The 21,710-nt window shown below is 35.3% G+C and overlaps 1 protein-coding gene across 1 annotated transcript in view; it reads right to left on the bottom strand.

The window, feature by feature from the left end:
• LOC145279876 (solute carrier family 35 member E1 homolog) overlaps positions 1–21,710 on the bottom strand; it is an 84,272-nt gene that overhangs the window by 58,776 nt on the left and 3,786 nt on the right. The gene's annotated exons all lie outside the window — the stretch shown is intronic.

Below are 21,710 nucleotides of genomic sequence, written 5' to 3'. Positions count from 1 at the left end.
TACTAAAAATTGAAACCCCTTAACATTACTTATCATGTTTTATTACTCGTGTTTTAAACTTTTTTTGTTAAATACGCCTGGTATTACCCTAAACTAGCCTTTAAATAAGATGCCCCCAATTTAAAAACATAAGTTGACCTCACAAGTTGCATTATTGAAACGTAATTATAAGTTTAATCTCGAAGGTTCTATCGTGAGGTACCTAAAGCAAAAAAAATAAAAAACTTCCATGAATTAATATGGAGGGGGGGAGACTATCGTCAAATTCTATTCTAAACTGGGAATGGGCAAAGGACTTATACTAAGTAGATATAAATAAGTCCCTCTTACCATTTTTTTTGTTTTTTTAATGGAGAGTAGATAATGCAGTGGATGTGTTATTGGCAGCTCCAGTAACTCTCGCTTCTCCTTTTTTGTCCCTCAGTCCTCATTTCTAATGGATGATGTTTCTAACAAAGGGTGAAGAAAAAGCTGCTTCCCAGGTCGGTAGTACTTCGTGAACAGTAGTCTGAGATGTCGGAAATTTTCTGTCTCTATGTCTATCCTTGCGGCCATGTCACTAGTAAGGGTGCTGGAGGTAAACGTTTTCATCTGGGCTGACGTTAACCACCTGATAGAGATTTTAGGCATGCAGTTCTAAGAAAGAAGCTTTGATCATGGAATCTATGTTTAGGTTTAGGCACAGATAAAGAGTGGGGAGAATTATTAATAGTGTTTTCAGCTAGTCGAGTGTTTCTTTTGAAAGTTTGGCGAGGGGGGACCATAGATTGAAGCTCAGTTGAACACTTTCCATGAAAATAACGATAAAGCAGAGACAAACTCGCAACATCTCTTCTGTGAGATAGAGGTTGCAGCGAAGAGAAAAGGACATCTCCCACCAGGCCACAAAGTCTATTTTGAACCCTATCAAGGCAGGACAAGTCTTTTCTAGCAGCTCCTGCCCATGTGGCAACAGTATTCCATCCTTGGACGTATCTGGCTCTTATATAGATAGAGAATTGCATCAGCAGTGAGATATCTACTGGATCGATAGAAGGATCCGACCATTTTTCCAATGGCCTTGGCAACAGATTTGATGTACGTATTCCATTTAAGGTAGAATTTTGTTTTTTAGTGGTAAGAAAAAAATAAATAAATAAATAAAAAAGTACTTGTGCACTTATGCTACTATGCTGAAATAATAAAGTTATTATTTAGAAACCTATTCTTAACAAGAGGAGGGAAGGGTGTTTTGTTGTACTTTCACCTAACATTTAAATAAAAAAAGACATTGTGAAACTTGAATTTAAGTTGAAAATACTATTTGAAAAAAAATAGCATGGTAACATAAGTGCATAAGCACCCAAATAAATATTATCAATGGCAAGATAAGTTACTCTTCTATCCAGTTGGATAAGTTTTTAGTGTATTTATTTAATGTAAAATGTTTGTTTATTTCGACAATTAGTGTCGAGCGTTACACAAGCACAAGAAAAATAGCCACGTGGTATCTCATGTCTTTGAAATTTTGACAATGACTTTTAGAAACCCAACCAGTAATTGTCCTTGTGACATTTACTGGGTGGGTTTCTAATAGTATTTTGTATAATTTTTTTATTTTTAACTCCTTGTCAAGACCATTTTTAGAATCTGTAAAACAAAACCGTTTTTTTTTAACTGGGGATGTCTAAATAATAACAACAACAATAATAATTAGGTGGTTCGATAAAGAATTTCATTGTGATGCAATTTGTAAATTTTCACCTTGTTTCCACCTTAACATTTTTCTTTAAAATGACTATCTCTAAAAGGTTTTTGGTATGTTGAAAATGAATAACGCATTTAAATTTTCTGCAAATAAGTAGCTTTCCAGATATTAAGCAATGTCATTTCTTACATTATTGTTGGTGGCCATCTTGGTACATGTGTTTGTGCATAGTTTCTTGGGGTTGCGTTTGCGCACTCCAAGATGACCATCAGCAATAACATAAGAAATGGCATTGCTTAATACACGGAAAACTACTTATTTGCAGAAAGTTTAAATGCAATATTCGTTTTCAGCATACCCTAAAACCTGTAAAAGTAATCATTTTAAATTACCGTTTGTTTACATAGCTGAATTTTCAGTAAAACAACAAAAGAGAAATGACGAAAATTACCATCAACTGGTGAATATATAGTTGTTGTTTATCAGGATTCCTGGTATTTCGGTACTACATCGAGGATTCATGTAGAGTACGATTTGTGGTTGCATCTCAGAAAATAGGGGTATATTTTGGGCCAGATAAAGAGGATTTACAAAACTGAAAATTGGTCTGGTCCCAAAATGCAAACAGACATCCCCATTGAGAGACTTTTACCTTCTGCGGAGAGGCAGTCAGAGTATTTCAAAGCCCCACTGACAGAGCCTACGATATATCTATAACTTTCTTACCCAATACACCTATTTCCATTTTCAGGTCATCCATTTTGGTAAAAATTCTTCAAGTTCAAACATTTGCTCATAGTGTATGGCTTGATTATTTTGTTTTATGCCATATCGACTCCTTCTGAGCCACTCAATGCAGAGTCCAATCATTTTGGTGAAAGTTTTTATACTTCAAGGTCCTTATGTCCTCAAACACTCATCCACAGTATTTGGTCTGCTTGTTTTGTAAAGTAGATCGTTTTTGTTTGTGGCTTTGCAGAACATATTAAGTTTTGCAAAGAAATAAAAAGACAAAAACTTTGATGTACAGTGCATTTCAGTCAGGAAATCAATATCTTCAGAAAGCCTGATCTGATAGGACCATAACAGCCAAAAAGTTGAAAACAAACAAAATTGTCAAGTAACTTTTAGCAAACACAGTAAAATCTAATTTTCTACTATCCTGCATAGTTTTAAAGTTCTGAAACTGTTTTTAAGCTTTGTTATTTCAAAATTTGTTTTGTTACCTTCACTTAGCCAATCACTAGTCAATTAAAGATGGTGGTTACTTTTTAGATGATCACTAATCTGAAATTTAAAAGATAGTAAAAAGAAAAACCCTTACTATACCACTAACCCTAAGTCTGGTTGGTTGCCAGTCGAATTAGAATAAGCCTGGTTTTTAATAATCTTTTAAGCCTACAATTAGTGACCAGCTCCACAAAAAGCTACATGTTAAATAGTTAACTACTGTTCTAATTTTTTAAAAGTTTATAACAAATTAATGTTTGTCGATATAGAAAAAGAAATGAGAAGGAAGGTAAAAGAAGTGACGATGGATGGGAAGTGATTAACTTTAAGATTGTTAACAGAGAAACAAGGTGAGAGAAGCAAGAATGGATAAACAACGTATAAAATAAGAATGAGGGGATCAAACAATAGACAATGAGGGAGAGTAACAGACGAAAAATAAAAGATCACTTAAAAATAAAAGATCACTTGGTGAGTTGAATGCAAATTATGATTAATTAGAGAAATTAACATAGGTTTTTCAAAATTCAAAGAATTGAAGAATATTTCAACATTTTGTGATTAAGATATATAGGAAAAAAGCTCTGAGGAAAGAAATGTCGATTAACATAATAATTGATAAAAACTACTTTATTATCAAAATGCACCAGGATTTTCAGAGTTTAGGACTATTGGAGCATCCATGACATAAAATTGAATTATAAAAAAAAAACATAACTTCTTTTTCTTTTGACCAATAATACCACTTATCAAGGCCAAAAGCCACTAGAAATAGAGGGTGTAATGAGACGAAATGATAATTAGTTAAAAAAAAAAAAGAATCATATGGATTCATTGATGGAATGAACTAAGATTGATTACTTATGAAGATGATCTATAACAGGAATCTGTAGAGATTGGATTTGAAGTCAACCATACTGTAAGAGGCATTCACCTAGTTCAAAAGTAAAAATACAAAGGAGAAATAAGTGTTTTTCAGATGAGAAATCGTTGCAAAAAAAGCAATGTTCATGGAAATTCTGCTTCATGTTAGGTAGACAAAGAAACAAAGAACAGTTCTTGCAATGGTGGTGGTAGCAAGGCGAGTTCTTACTGTGAATGTCCCATAATATAAAAAGGAATAGAGATTGGAGCCAGGTCGAGCACCTTCCATGGAAATGTTGATAGAAAGAGACTAGCAACGTATGGAACAAAAGGACTGTAAGAAACGGAATAGATTATCCCTCACTAAATTTCAAAGTTCATTTTGACCTCTGTCTAAGCAACAAATAGTGCTCTAAGTGGCACCGCCTCAAAGGTAACAACAATACTCCACCTTAGGACGTATCTGACTCTTATATCGGTAATCATGTTTGTAATCAAGTAATTTCTGGTGCCATAGAATGATCTAACCATTTTTCCAGTAACCTGAGCAACAGATTCGATTTTTTTTTTCCATGGTGAGCTTATCATAAACAAAGATTGTAGTTTTTCAAGTTTGTGAAATTTTCTTTGAAATTAAAACATGACTTTCATTGACCCCCCCCCCCCAAGTCAGCAATGATGATTGAAACCTTAAATTTAGCTTTGTCTCATGTACAAATATTTAGGACAGTCAAAATGGTTACCTTATAAACTTATATGTCTGAAAATTATAAAAATTTGGAAATCTTTAAAAAGATTAAAACACAGGTGTAACACTGATTTTTCAGAAACTGATAATCCAGCACCTTTCTAATTTGAGAGGAATCTTGACTATCCTGTGCTACAAGACTATTTTATGTTGAATAAAGTTGTCATATATATTATTCTTTGGGTAGAATAATTATTTCTATTCATAGATACTTTGCTCTCCGAAAGCATTACACTACTCTTGGAAAACGCAGACTTATTCTTGAAAAACACTGCATTAGTTTTGGAAAACAATACCTTTAGAAGGAAATTTCACAAAGGGTACCATCATTATTCAAGAACAGGAAAATGGAGGATCCCAAGTAGACACTCCACCAGTGACACTAATTTCTCTGAAAAAATTACTCCTTGGCATTGGTACTCTTTGTTTTCAACATGATTGACCCTCAACCATAGCTTTTCTAATATCTATTAAGAGAAAACATGCAAAGGAAAAATAAGGGTTTAATTTTTGAAGAATCAGATTGAATAATACGGTTGGAGATGAATTTATTGATACTAGAGCATCATGAACCAGCACATTGATCGGATCAGGCCTCTCGAATCTCTCGTCTAGCCAAAATAAAGGCCAAAGTGGAAGAATGACTCAGCCACTTGGATCTCGGCCTAATGCATCACCGGCTGCCACCCATGGTCTGTAGGTGACCCAGTTTTGGGGATAGGGAAAGTTTACTCCCGTTCATGGGATTGCAGTTGGCGAATTTTGGGGAGAAAAATAAACAGGAGAAATAAGGTTTTGATTTTTTGAAGAATTAGATTGAATATAGTTGGGAATGAACTTATAGATACTAGGACATGTGATCTTCACACTAGTTTACAGGACAGTTAACAGAATTATTTGTGTGTAGCACATCATCAATTTATTTGCTTACATTGCACCTGCTGGTGACAGTCTCCCTTTATTTTGAGATTATATTTTATTTTGCTCAAATTTAATCTTATAGTTCCACAGGCAAATTCAAGTCACAATTGTAGTTTTAAACACTGGTCTAAAATTTCATTTATTCAATTACATTTAAAGTTTAACTTTATAGCAATCTCTGGTGGTCAGGGTTGTGTTGATGAATGATGATGAAATCAGAATATCTGGTAAATTTAGTAAAGCTCTGGAACCAACAGTACCGGAAAATTTGTTACACCCCTGCATGAACTTTTCTTTTTTTAATTTCCATTAAAACTTAAAATAATAATCGTTAATTGGTAAAAATTAAATATGTATCTACTTAAATGTCTCAATATAAAAGTTGAATTTCATAAAAGTTTTTTAAAAAAATTCGATGATGTAGCACCAGATGTACAGATTCCCTCCTACCAACCTCTGTTACTTAATCAGCACTCCCTCAACCTGCGTGCTGATTTGGCAGCTTTTTCTTAAAAAAAAAATTACTATTACATTTGTCAACTGAAAGTAAAATTAAATACATTAATCCCAATCCACAAATGATGCATAATGTCGTACAAATCACATTTTCTGTAGGTTTCATTCTGAACACTAAATATCATACCTACTATATTAGTTTTCTCCTCCTTGCATTCATACATATTTGGCCCCTCTTCTCTCTATCAGCCTGAAACCTTTGGCTTTTAAATTAAAGAGTTAGAAAAGAAAATCATTATATGATTTAAAAGAAAAAAAAATATTCTCAAGCAACTATAAAATTTTAAACACACATGGTGACAGACTTTTACAAACTTCTGTACGCCAGTGACATCCACAGACACATACACACACCCCACTCAATGAATGCAGATGTAAGTCCATAAACATATTCTCTCATTAACACAACAAAGGCACACTAATATAAACACACATATATCTTAATGTCTATTCATTTACGTGTACATAAATGGGCATGGTGCCAGCTGAAACAGACATATATAATCAATTTCTCGTTACAGACAAAATAACTCCTCTTCCACCAGAACGGACTTTTTGAACTCCTTATTCAACAAACTCTTATCTTTTATTGTCAAAAAAAAAAAATATTTTGTGTGGATCGATTTTGTCATTCTTTCTTTTCCTACGCTAGTGACCCCCCCCCCCAAAAAAAAACGGACACGGCCTTCTGACAACTCTATTAAACAATTTTCTTCTTAACACTTGTGGATTTACATTGAGACCACTACCACATTGGTAAATCACGACTACAAGAATCACTCTACATCCTAACTTGGATTCTACGCAGCTTAAAGAAAACTAGAAAATATTTCTTCCTGCAATACATATACATACATGATGATTGCTTCTTCTTGACAGAAGTTTGTCATCTCTTCAGTCCACTGCTTAGTGACCGTGTATACATAGGTGGCTTTTTAACCCAGCTTCAGAACATTCACATATGTGAAATAAAATCTTTCCTTATTATAAGGGTGCCTGTATGTTAACACTATGAATCCTTGTCACTTTTAGATTTGCAGATTAGACCACAAATATGACAACTTAGTCTTGGAGGTTGTGCGGTTATAGTCTCCTCATAAAACTATCTTTGATTATGTGATTTTGATGACTTACAAATCCAGCTTTTACCAAATAGGAACAGATCACATACAGTGCACTTTAATTCCAGTTGTATATTCTCTGACATTATATATATATATATATGTATATATATATTCCTGCTTTCTTAAAACATGCTTTAAGGCAGCAAGATCTACACACTGCTCTTCAAAATCTTTACATCTCTCTCTAATGTTTTTCCTTAATAGTGATTGATCTTTCGAATAGGCTTCTCTGTTATTTCCATTCATCTCAAGTAGTTAAAGGTTGTTTTTCAGAGCATACATAAACCTTTTTCTTGGTTTAGGTTTTGGTCTTTTACCTCTATCCATCTCGCCATAAAACAATTGTTTAGGGAGTTCATCTTTACCAGGTGTCCAGACCAGTGCATCTGATTTTGAATCATTTTCATTTCTATACTGGTGCTGTTTGAATGTTAAAGAACTACAATGACAGGCATGAAAGCTTTCCAGTTATGGAATCTTCATCATACATACTTCCACTTGTGCATTCTTCTACAAAATTACTTCTCCAGAAATTATGTCAAGCAACATTTTCGGCACAGCTAGATGAGAAAAAAAAAAATCATGTTTTCAAATGAACAGAAATACATTTTAAAAACAAATCCAACTTTCAATCAGCATAACATTCGGATACCATTATTGTTCCACATTACTTGAGTATTGGAAGACACATAGTGGAAAATATACTAAGAAAATCCATTAATATTAATATCCCTTTTCTTTAACCATGTAGGGAAAAAAATAAACAAAAGGGAAACCAATCATATGATGTCACCTCTTTTTGTGAACATGTAGGTGAAAAAATTCCATCAAATGGCGCCATCTGACACAAACAAAAAATAGTGCTGAACAGAGAACAGATGCAAAAACAAAATTAAAATGAATGCTATCAAAGAGACTACCCTCTAGATCGCTATTATATTTCAACAAATTATGATTATTCAATCATACCATTTTAAAGAACATTACAAAAAAAAAAAAAAAACTGACTCCATACTTGAATGAACAATAGAATCAAAACTGAATTACCCTCTGGCAACTCAACTGCAAAACAATTTTGCACTGGAAAAACAAAAACTTGAAAACACAATCATTCACAATGCAATATAAATCTTCAGCATATTGTAAACCCCATAAAATTGCACATTTCATCAACAAATGAAGCACAAATTCAAATTTCTAAATAATGTCAACAAAATATTAAAGAAGGTATAAATATTTTAAAGTAATAAAGGGTCTGGTACTTTACTTCCTCTTAAAAACAAAATGTCTGACTCCTTATTACTTTATTAATAACCAATAATTATAGAACTTACATTTTATTTGCAATAAATTTTTTTTAATTTTAATGCAAATACGTCACAAATGAGTAAGTAAAAAAACAAAATTATTTTTGACTAATTTTTCCAACCTTTAAAATAATTTATGGCACTAACAATTATGATTTTACATAAAAAGTTCAATAATAATTTGGTAAATAAAACAAAAAGTTAAAATAAAATGACAACACCTCTGGTTGACTTATGAGATGGAAATAAAACTCACTTTTAGCTTTGCAAGTCATTTTTTAAGGAAACTGGAAATATATTGTATAAACAGATTATTTGACACTAGCAGGACCCATGGAAATTCCACGGAATGAGATATATATTTAATCAACAAATATGTTTTGCTAAAGCTTATATTCCGGATAGCACAAAAAATATTTTGGGGGGCATAAAAACCAATAATACACAGCAAATACGAGTTTATTACTATTTATATGAAAATTGTGTCCATTGTATTTTAAACCAGCAGAACCCATTAACCGACATTGCCTGGTGGAAGCATGTTCCTCTCCTCTCATAGAAAAATCATGATTGTTGTTGTTGTTGCCAGACATTCAACCTCCTCATGTTAAGAACTGCTTTCGGAATAGACACCCCCCAGCCTTCGCACGTTAAGAACAGCTTTCAGAATGGTCACTAGCAATATCCCCATGTTAAGAATGACTTTCGGAATAAACACCCCATTTTGGTAATGAGGGTGATTTGCCACAAATTTAACCTTGATAATCGGTCAAAATCCCCACGTCCAAATACTATGAACCAACAAAGAAATTTGGATGTGGCAGTATCGGTCGGATATAATTAGATTTGTTCAAAACTACTTGTATCTCTAATGAGATTTTCTGAATCAGCATAGTGGAAAACTTGTAAAAATCGTCATTTTAAAGGAAGTGTGTGGTGGATCTAAGATAAAGATTTATCTTTAAAAAAAAAAAAGAAAATGGTCAAACAGTCCCGCCCTCATAAAAACAATAAAGTACGGTTGTTGTTGTCCAACCTCCTCATGTTAAGAACGGCTTTTGGAACGGACACTCCCAACCTCCTCTCTCACCTGCACATTCCCATATTAAGAGCGGCTCTTGGAATAGATACCCCATCCTGTGAGTGGGGAACGGACGGGGGGGGGGTCAAAATATTTGCTCCATAATGAACCTTGATAATTGCTGTCAGGACCCCAACTTGCAAATACTAATTAACAAAAGGAAAAAATGTCGTCGTATTAAAGGAAAGTGTGTCTCTAATTTGTCTATAAACAAACACATGCATACGATATTGGGTCTAAGCTGCTAATGCAGGAAACGCAAAGTAAACAATGGTGACCGTACATAAAATGTTTCAGGGTTGTTTTGCTTGTTTTTCTTTGGGGGGGGGGAGTATGCGTGATGTTAATGTGTGCATAGGTATCGAAAAAATGCAAACAAATAAAAACGTATGAAGAAGGAAACGACCCGTAATAAAATAAAGCAAGTCGGTTTCCTCAGTATAATCGTGAGTGAAAAAAGAAAAACACAATGATATCCATAAATTGTATGTATTTTGTTTCACGGATTGATTTTTTTTGTAGGGAGGCAGTTGCGTGTAAATGTGAGAATATAAGTATGTAATTTTATAATTGTGAATGTTTAATAATTTTGTATTTGGTTTAATATTCATAAAACTATTGCTTCATGTAGAGAGAGCGGCCATATTTGTAAAGGTCTGATGTGTTCGTCTTTTGTAAGAAGGTGTTTATTCTGGAATAACAGATTATTATGTTCTCAGCCAATGAGAATAGCTGGAATGTTAGTAGGGAGAAATTATTATTTTTGAATTGGGAAGTGGAAAGGTAATTGTATGTCTATGAGTGTATGATCCAGTTAAGATTTTTAATGTTTATCATGCAAAACAGACAGGAAGGCGTCTTGGAGGCAAAGCATTATCCCTTTAAAGCAGACATTTAAAAATAACATTTGTGCTAGTTATTTTAGTAACATACATCAGTAACAATATACATGTGACCAGTATAGGCCTTATATTTAAAGATTACACTTAGTCATAGAATGATAAATTATGATTTCCAAAAAGAGGGAAGCAGTATCAGTAAATAAGAGCTGGAAAACGGGTTTGGTGAATAAGCGATAACTTAATTACTTCCTAAGCAGTGGTTTGCACAATTTAGCAGTTTTTGTGTGGCTTTGCTTTTATTTTTGGAGATATCTCATATTGTGTACTGTAATGCTTCTACTTCATCAAGATATTTTGGTCTGTCGGATCACCGCAAATCCTGTCTGGACAGCTGTATTCATTTTGGTTGTGATGTCACACAGGATCAATGAAAATTCTGTCTTTGAGTGGGATCACTGTGGATTACATTGGATAACAATCGGATTGTAATCTGAAAGTTGTCCAGTTACTGAATCAAATGGAATTTGGCAATTGGATTAGTCCAGGATCGATCCGGAATTACAATTTTATCTCCCCTACCCCCAAAAAAATAATGCGCATAAATCAATAAGAAGCAACCCATGGCACTATAGACCTTTATAGCTTTTTCCTTTCCTTTTTTTACATTGGAGTCATCACTTATCAAGGCCCAAAGATCACTCGAGGATAATGGTTAATAAGTGTACAGAGGTCAATGGCACAAGATCCTAGTAATCGTTAGTAGTGGAAATTTGGTAAATTGGATTACTTGAGGGGATGGCTCATCAAGAATTTGTTTATGTTGGACTTGAATATGATCAAATTGTCAGCTGGAAAGCAGGCAAATGGAAGACAGTTCCATAGGCGTGCAGTTCTAAGAAAGAAGCTTTGTTCATGGAATCTACGTTTAGGATTAGGCACAGAAAAACAGTGGGGGAAATTATTGATAGTGGTTTCAGCTAGACAAGTGTTCTTCATGAAAGTTTGGTGAGGGGGACAATAGATTGGAGCTCAGACAGGCACCTGCCATGAAAATAGTGATAGAGTAAAGACATGCTCGTAACGTCTCTTTTGTGGGAAAGAGGTTGCAACAACTACTGGGGTACTATGTAGGGATTTGGGCAGCAAGATGTTGGTTCACGTTGCACTTGAACTTCTGCACGTCAGTACAGTTGGGGAAGTAGTGACCTGGAATGGAATTCCAAAGTCTAGCGGTTCTGGGGAAGAAACTACTGGAGTAGAAAGATCTTTTACATCTAGGGATCTCTACAGTGTGGGGGTGGGATTTTGCAGCCTGTCGGGTCTGTCGAGCGTGTTCACGTCATGGGGGCACAAGTGCTTGCAGTTCATCAGAGCATTCACCACTAAAATACTTGTAGAACAGGCAGAGGGATGCAACGTTTCATCGATGGGACAGAGGCTGAAGCTTAGATGCCAGTTCAGGGCCTATCAGATTTGCGACTCTCTTTTGAACCTTGCCAAGGAGCGAGAGACTAGTAGCCGATGCACCAGTGCAAATATGACAGCAATACTTCATACATGGGCGAATGGTTGCCTTATAGAGGTACAGGATACTTTCGGGTGTTAGTAGTTTTCTAGCACAGTAGAGAGAGCCCATCTTCCTTGCAGCAGCCCTGGCAATACCCTCGATGTAATTGTTCCAACTCATGTTTCCTGTGAACAGTGAGATATCTACTGGAGCGCTAGAACGATCCCACCATTTTTCCAGTGTAAAAACATGGAGCCTCCTCAAGACGAGAGCCATTCATTTCAATTGAGGCCAGATAGGAGATCAGAGTGTTGATGATATAAAAATAGAAGCTTGGTTTTAGATGCATTAAAATTAACCAGCCACTTCTTTCTCCATTGTATCACATGCTCCTGGAAGATCATTAATGTAGATCAGTAAGAGAGTTGGGCCAAAGATGGGCCCCTGAAGCACTCTAGCATTAATACTGTGAGCTTCTGATTTCTGCCCATCAACCACTACTCTTGTGAACCTATCAGACAGAAATGATTTAATAATTGAGAAAACATTTCCAGCTATACTGTATCTGGAGATCATGTGAAGTAGGCCTTAATGCCATACCCTATCAAAGGTTTTTGATATGTCAAGAGCAATTGCCCTAGAAAGGAAGCCTCCATTGAGAGATTCGCTAATCCTATGAGATATAACCATTACCACATCTGTTGTAGATCTAACCGAATGGAAACCATATTGCATGTCACTAAGAAGGTTACTTTTGCTGAGATGGTTTACTACTTCTCCATTTAACACGGATTCCAGCAACTTACTCATGACGCACAGGATATTTATTAGTCTGTACTGAGAGGAAGATGCGCCTGCCTAATGGGACGGGAAATCCGGTTAGTACTGATTTGCAGGAGTTGGCGCCCCCACGGTGATAAAAGATGTCGGACTTTTGTGTGTGCATAGCATTCTATCATTTGCTTGGTGAAAGAGATTTCGTGCTGTTCGTCTCAAATCGAGGACAGGAAGGGACAGCGAGAACTGCAAATAGAACTGATTCAAGTTATCTCAACATTATGACTGAAGGAAGGTTCAACCTAAAATTAGTACCGGAATATTATGGCACAACATCTATTGTAGACTTAGAGAGAGTGGACCTTATCTGCAAGCTCTCGGGAGTTGACAGAGTTGAACAAGTCATCCCCTTGCGACTAGCTGGAAGAGCTTTCAACATCTACCAACAGCTGTCAGATGCAGAGAAGAATAATGTAACACGGGTGAAAGATGCACTGCACAGGGCCTTTGCTCTTGACCCATGTGAGGCATACAAGCAGTTTGCAAGATGCACCTTACACTCGGACGAATCAGTAGATGAGTTCTACGCTGCGTTAAAAAAGTTCTCCAGATGCTGAAGTATGCATTCATGGCTGGACTGCCTGCCCATACCCAGGAATTGCTACGTGCATCTGCTGACATCAACCAGATCCCAACAAAAAGTATGCTCAACCGAGTAAGGTCCGTGGTAAATAACGAACGGGTTGCAGCTGCTGTCGACAGGTCAGACACGGAAAAAGTGTCTCTACACAAGCCCTCTGAAACCTCACTACAGTGTTTCAATTGCTCTGGAGCCAACCATCTTGTTAGGCACAGTCAGCTCAAATGATCGAGGCAGCGCCGTACACCATGCATTCGATGCTATCAATGCCAAAAAGAGGGACACGTTGCGTCACAATGTCCAGAAAACGGAAATAGGGGCAAGATGTGAGCGCCACTCTCGCCCAGAGTAAGATGAGAACCGACCTTCCAGTGAAGCGCATGCGTGTCAACATGGGTCACTTGAAGAACATCAAGTTAAATGCATCTATATATCTGTGTTGTGTGGAACCTCTTTATGTAGATCTAGTCCCACCATTTCTTTTGTTATCTTTGCTTTATATTCTCTTACATATTCAAATAATTATTAATATCCTATTCATTTATTTTAAAACAAATTAGTTGCTAGAGCAGATTGGTTTTATCACAGTACTTGAAAGATAAAATTTCTTGTAAATGTTAGAGGGGATTCTATCTCTAATCCTGCTCTTATTTATGTAGAATAGAGAAAAACTTTAAAGTAAGATACTCAATATCTTCATCCATGTGGAGGCACAGAAATACCTGGTGTAGAAACTAGGCGCACGGCTAACCCTCTCGGTGTGATAGACCTGTAGATCTTGTCAGATCATCCATCTAAGAGAAAGAAAACTCTGATAACAAAACTGAGAGAGGGAGGGCTCCTCAGTCGTGGTTGACAACCTTCCTGGAGCTGGTGACTCGAAAAATTCCCGGGTTGCAAACGCAACTTGCTTAAGGAGTAGATAGGCTCTTCCTATCGCCAGCTTTCACACTTCTTCTTTGCCTATTAGCCAGGCCAGAGGTACAATACCAGGGACTCACCAGAGTCACCCTGTGCTTGGCCTTATTTCCTGACTAGGATATTGAACTCCATTCCCCTATTCCCTATTTTAAATTTCTCTTTTTCTCTCAAAAAATGAGAAAATTTGCTTGCATGCCACTTGTGCTCACTAGACTTGTTTGGGCGGGTCTTGTCTGAGAGATTGAGGGTAATTGATTGAGAGTTTGTCTTGCTGCTGTTTCCGACTGACAGTACAGGAGCCCTAACTCTTTAGTAACACTTACACTGGCTGCTCTATCATCAGGATAGTTGTAGTGCAATGTTGCACATGGAAAAGAACCCTGCTGCTATATCTGGTTGACTTTCATGAGACCACACATTCTAGACTGGACTCGGCTAATGGACCCCTGTGTGTGTATATATTTGGCATCAAAACAGGCCCACTTTGCTCAACACTCTTCCCCATACCTAACATTAAATAAAAACATAATTAAATGACAACCCAAACAAATATCATGATAAAGCAGACAACCACCCAAACAAAACCCATTCGCCTCTGCCCTTGAGGCTCGCTTTCACAAATATCCATGGGCTTAGAGATAATCTAGATGATATAGAGTCTTACCTTTTAGTAAACTTCCCGGATATCTTAGCATTAAGTGAAACAAACTTAGACTCTTCAATCCCCTCCAACTACTTTAACATGACAGGATACCTCCCCCTCTTTGCCGTAAGGACTTGGATAGATGTATGCACATGCTTAGAGTTTATATTCGTAGCACCCTCCCCTGAACTAGAGAGAAAAATCTTGAATCGGATGACCAGGCTTTTATGTGCTTTCGACTAACATTTCATCACTGCATTAGTTACTTATATTTTCTCTGCCGTTTTTCCGATTGTACCCTAATCGATCATGTCTCTGATAGTATAGATGCAGCACTCTCCTTGGATAGTAATGCCCAAATATATGCGTTTAGTGACTTTAATGTCTACCATAAAAATTGACTTGGTTTCTCAGGTTACACAGATGCAGCTGGACGCTCCACTTATAGCTTCTCTTTAGCCCATTCCCTCAGACAGACAGTAATGTTTCCAACTCGCCTACCATATCGTGAACTTCAGCAGGCTTCACTTCTAGACCTATTCCTCACCACAGTACCTGAGGATTGTGTGACTAATGCCCACAGTCAACTTAGAAATGCAGACCACCTAGTGGTATCAGTTGACATCACATTTAAATCCCAACCTCAAGGTGAGGAATCATTGCTCAAAACCACAAGGTACTACAACAGGGCTTGCTGGGAAACCATTAGAGAACACATCCGAGATGCCCCATGGACCAATATCTTCTCTCTTCCTGCTGAACAGTGTGCCAACTGAATGGTGCAAAGCAGGAATTGAAGCACATGTTCCCACACCAAAGTATTATAGCAAACCCCACTCACCCCCATGGTTCACTACAGATTGTTCAGCTGCTATGGCACAAAGACAGAATGCATTCCGCCAGTTTGTACGTCATAAGTCAAATACAAATAGGCAAAATTCATAGATGTTAGAAATCATTGTAAGAAAGAAATAATCAGGGAACACATAGAATTGCCAAAGATAGGAACTCGCGATTTCTGAAAAATCTATAATAGTGTAGTGAATAAAGGACAATCAGTAATTCCTCTACTGAGCAACAACCAGAAGGTTGCATGCACGGTAACGGAGAAGACAGAACTGCTGTCCTGGCGATTGTCTCTAACTCCACCTTAGACCCAACAAACAACTCCCTCCCAAATTTCCCTGTGCGGACTAAAGTCACATTAGATGATGTAAAAATCACCCCTTCTCATGTCCGTGATATCATAAAAAACTTCAAAAGCGTGTGGGCCTGATCTCATCTCTGCTATACTAATTAAGAAATGTTTAACTGAGCTAGCCCCTATACTTTCAAAGCTCTACAATAAATGCCTTGCTGAATCTTGCTTCCCTAATAGCTGGAAGATGCCCTCTGTGATACCAACATACAGGAATTCTGATGAAAGAACAGACCTTCTCAATTATCGCCCCATTAATCTCTTCTTCCTCTTCACTAAAATCTTTGAGACCTTAATTAATCAAACACTAGTTCACCACCTCACAAAAGCAAATCTTCTCTCTGACAAACAGTATGGATTCAGGCAATGTCGTTCTACTGCATATATTTTAACATTCATCTGTTAATGCATTTACCATGTATTGGATAAAGCAGGTGGAGCCACAGCTGTAGCCCTTGATACATCCAAGGCCTTTGACAAAGTCTGGCACAAAGGGCTGCTAATGAAAATTAAATCCTACAGTATAACTGGACGTATACTAAATATAATTAGATCCATCTTAGACAATAGAAGCATACAGGTTGTCATTGATGGACATATATCCAATCAGCATAACTTTAATGCGGGAGTGTCTCAGGGGTCGATCCTTGGAGCTATTTTACCATATTTTACTTTGTGAGCAATATGAATTGGAACAAATACATAGAGGACATTGCAAAGACTGCTGCAAAGATGGTGGGTTCCCTCTATCGAGCTAAAAGACTACTCACACCTGAGAGTATCCCGTACATCTACAAGGCCACCATTTGCTCATGCATGGAGTATTGTTGCCACATCCAGGCTGGTGCATCTACCACTAGCCTCTCCATCTTGGATAGGTTCCAAAAAAGAGTTGGCAATCTAATCGTTCCCACTTTATCAACTAAGCTCCAGCTCTTGTCCCATCGTCACAATGTTGCATCTCTGTGAATGTTTTAATGGAATGCGTTTTGATGAACTCGTTGCACCTGTACCCCGTACATATCCACGACAAACCCGTTTAACAATAAGATGTCACTCCTTTACTGTTGAGGTCCCTAGATGCCAAAAAGCTTTCTATTCTAATAGTCTCTTCTCTTGAACAGCTAGACTTTGGAATTCCCTTCCTGCTACTAGCTTTCCTGGCCGTACTGATATGCAAAAGTTTAAATGTAATATAAGCCGATATCTTGCTAATCTTTCCTAGACATGGTTCCAAAAAGTAGCCTTTTCGTCCAAGCGGTGATATACCTTGTTAGGAGTTAACGTGAGTAAAATAAATAAATAAATAAAGCTGTTATAGTGTATATGTGAGTATATTTATCATAAAAGTGAATGTTAAACATAAAAAATGATATACATGAAAAGTAATTATAAAATACTGAATAGATGTGGGATGCTGGTATATGGATCTGCAGAATAGATTTCCACATAGAGGTCAAGGAGTCAGAGTTTAAAATATCAAAGGAGTCGGACTGTCATCATCCAACTCCGCAACCCTGGAGATAACTATTACCACTTTTAAATGATAACATTTTCTAGTGAAATGCAGGATTACGAACTTGCAACAATGAAAACATTTAATGCAAAAAGATTTTTAAATTTACGTATGTTGGCTATGTTTCTTTTACAGTCGACGTTTTGGTCTATGTTTTAGGTATATAATTAAATTTACTATAACTTACTATATATTATGGTGAAGATAACCAAGATCCCCATGTTAAGAATGAATTTCTAATTAATAATTTAGAAACTCATTCTTAACATATTTTTCATACCATTTTTGTTAATTATTCTGTCATGTCACCATTGTTTTTAATGCTATTTTGTACAAAAACATGCTTTTAAGTAAAAATAGAATAAAAACGAAATCTTGCCGAAACCCATTAGAAGTGACCATACATTAAGCATTTCTTTATTTTACTTTAGTAAAAAATTTATCTTAAAAATGAATTAAAAACTTCTTAATATCAACAAAACCCCATTTTGTTTGTTTTATGGCATACCAATCATCAACGGATTATTTCATATGAATTAAATCCTTGGATTAGAATTCTATGAATGCAACAATTATTTTTTTTTTTATTTTACCAGATTTTATTGAAGACTTCAAGTTCTTTACTGAATGTTATTCAGGTTAGTGTTTTTAAACAAGTCTTTCAGGCTATTTGGGTTGTAATATTTTCTTCAGCTTTGTTGAAATCATACTTAACTGTATATGATTCCTGACATGAAACACACACTGGAGACTTTTCACCACCCAGTAAAATGTTGATGAGTAGTGTGTATATATATATATGTATATATATATTTAGAAAAAATGGTAATTAATAAAAACCTGAAGAAAGTGCTCAATACTATTGCAGAGCAAATATATGTATAGTTTTTTATTACCGTTTTATCTGCTTAGTTACACATGTTTCAGTTACCATATCAACGACCCAGTAACTTCAGACTTTACAGAAATGGTTACTATGATTAGAAAAACGATATTAGAAGAAGCATGTAAAAAAAAAGGGAGGCGGGTCAATTATAATTCAACAACAGTTAAGTTTTAAGATTTAAAACATTCGAAGGTGGTAAGGGGCAAGGAGGAGTTAAAAATATTCAACTAGACACGGATAGGAATAGAAGGAGGGGAAGAGAGAGAGAAAAGAAGGAAAAGAAGGGCGTAAGATGGGTAATACTTTGAAGGTGGAGGTAGAGGGAGAGAAAGAGAGGGATAAAAACTAAAGGAGAACAAGAAAGACAAGCAGTTAAGGATGTGGCGTTAACTTGTGGACCATCGTGGTTAGTTGGTGGATACACGTCATATGGAGTTTGACAATTTAAAGATCTATGCAGTTTGGGAGGCGGGACGTTGTTTGCAATCACTAAAATGCATCCTCTGAAAACGAGCTTAATTACACCCAACTTAAGTACATTTATGTATTTAGATGCATTGACTATAAAAGGTCTCTAAAAAATTAAGTAAATTAAGATTAAAAATTGCCAGATATGGATTGAATATAAAAGAATATGGAACCATAAACATATGCATGTAGAAGCATGTAAATAAAATAGTAATAATAATAAGTAATAATAATAGTAATAAAATAATAAGGATAAAAAGAAAATGATAGTAAAGGATAAATACAGTGGGTATAGGATATAGAAATAAACTAAAAAAATAAAAAATGAAAAATAAAAAATAAAAAATGAAATAGAAGTAGGATATATGAATAAGTATAATAAATTAGGCAAGGTTAGGCAGATGTATGATAAATTATGTTCCTGAACATGTGGTTGGTTTAATAATATTGAGTCTCTATGGGGTAGATGGATAGAAGAGTTCATTGGGTAGGGGTTAAGTTATAATGGCTCAGAAATCCTAAAAAGTTCAGATAAGTTTAGATAAAGAAAGAGAAAATGGGGGGGGGTCTAAGATAATGTGTTAGGGGTAATTACCTGGTTTAATACTCTAGTTCGAGGTGCTTGATATTAGGGGTCAAATGTATATGAGTTACTAGAGTTAGAAATTGGTATAAGTGTGCACATTCACATAAAGCACAAGTATGCATATATATGCTTACATATATATGCTTACATATATATGTAAGCATATATATGCTTACATATATATGGACATACTGAGTCAATAGTAAATGGTTATAAAGGTGAAAATAAAAATAAGTATAAAACAAAAAGTAGTAAAGATGTAAATAAGTATAGGGATCCATTATAATTCGATAAGTAGTTTAATAGATAATACGCATAAGAAATATAAATAAGTAAAAGTTATTAATTAGGCTAGAGTATTTACAAGTAGGTTAGGCTATATCCCTAGTTATATGGTTAGTAGAATATTTGGGAGTTTAAAAGTGGTTGGACCGATATAAGGAGCCTGAAGGCTTAAAAGTTAGACGTTATGAAGGTAAGGGCTAAGTTATAACGAGTCCGGAGTCCTAGTAGTTCCCTTAAGTTTAAGTATAAAAAGGGTGGGTGTCTAAGCTGGTGTTTTAGAGAATAGTTACATGGTTTATTATCTTAGTTCCAGGTATTAGAAGTTTAGTGCCAAATGTATCACCAAAGGGAAACCATCTACCATTATTGGACAAAGTAAAAATTATAGACAAAGAGGAACGGTGGAGAAGAAAACGAGTGAAAGAAGCAGCACATATGCTGGGGAATAACCAACTGCTAAGTAGGCCTAGCATAGAATTCAATATGATATGGGAACCAGTAATTATAAACAATAGATAATATATACAAGTAATAAGTAAAAACATTAATATTTACAAGTAACAAGTATAGAGATTGATATACATAAATATATAGTAATAATTGGAAATAAATAGTGATAGTTACAACTATAAATAAAAATAGATTTAACGCTCCTAAAATTCGTACTAGAATTGTGCGCAAGGACTCATGGCGCAGTAGTTAGAGTACAGGGAAAAATTAATTGTAAAATATTTTCCTGAAGGTTGGAGGTTCAATCCTCAGTGTGGGCGACCTAAAAATATATTTGTGAATTATTTAGGACGTCTATCCAGTCATGGCTGACGGAACAAGAGCACGCTGCCCCCGTGGTTCCGCTTGAAATTCTGTCCAAATTCCAGAGTTTGACAGAAACATTCCTGAGTTTTACAAAATACACCAGAAGAAGGTCGGAGGTTATATCGACCGAAACGTTATGAGAATCACACTCAAGGTAAGAACAGTAGTCCGATGAATACTAATACAAATAACCAATCCTCATCCCAAAAATTCAGAAACGTCATATAAATTGGTTATCTTACCGGACCACATTCTACCATGAGTTCTACAAGATCACCATCCAGAATTGTTATAAAACTAATTTTGTTTTAAAGGTAATTTATAAAATGATTGGATGTGCATAACTTATCTTTTAATCTTTTGATAAATGAGAATTTTCTAATTTTCCTTATGAAACACATTTATTTTCGCACAATTTTAAAAATATATTGCCTTAAAATATAGGAATACTTTGTTTCTTTTTAGTGTTGACATTAAATATAATAAATCAGAATATTTACTTTTATGAATGTATCACACGTAATTGTTTATTTTTTGTTTAAATAAATGTGTTTGTTTACATATTTTAAAAAATATATTTCAAAATATTTTCACAGAAATAAATGAATGGTTAAGAGTTTCAAAAATATGAATATTTGAAATTTCAACTACGTAATAAATAGTATTTACTGGATTCCTTACAAATCCAGTAGATGATGTTGATGAAAAAAAAAGTATATACTTTAAAAGTTGTGTGAAAATCAACATATTTATTTGAATATTGGTATTTTTTTTACATTAGGTCCACCTCCACAATTTTCTTTAAAATGACGACTTTTGACGGTTTCCATGTTAAATACAAAAATCTCATTTAAAATTAGTAGAAAGTCGTTATTGAGATATAAAGACCTGTATTATGCACTGCAATTCTCTGGCTGCCATGCTTTTACATGCGTGCACTTGCGATATACATTTCTACACTATTAGAAAAAAATTTTGTAGTCAATAAATGGAGTTTTCAGATAAAAAAAATAATGGTTTCTACTGATTTTTTTGTCAATTCTAATAAATTACAATGTTAGCTTCCAAATTATGCACTCGAAATTACCTGAATATTATTGAATTATTAAAAAAAAAACCAATTTAATAATGTTAGCAAGTGAAAAAT

The sequence above is a fragment of the Euprymna scolopes genome, chromosome 7, assembly GCF_053919585.1.
Source record: "Euprymna scolopes isolate OS-2025 chromosome 7, ASM5391958v1, whole genome shotgun sequence".
Lineage (NCBI taxonomy): Eukaryota > Metazoa > Mollusca > Cephalopoda > Sepiida > Sepiolidae > Euprymna > Euprymna scolopes.
The sequence above is the reverse complement of the archived record's forward strand: the minus strand, read 5'-3'. Positions and strand labels throughout refer to the sequence as shown.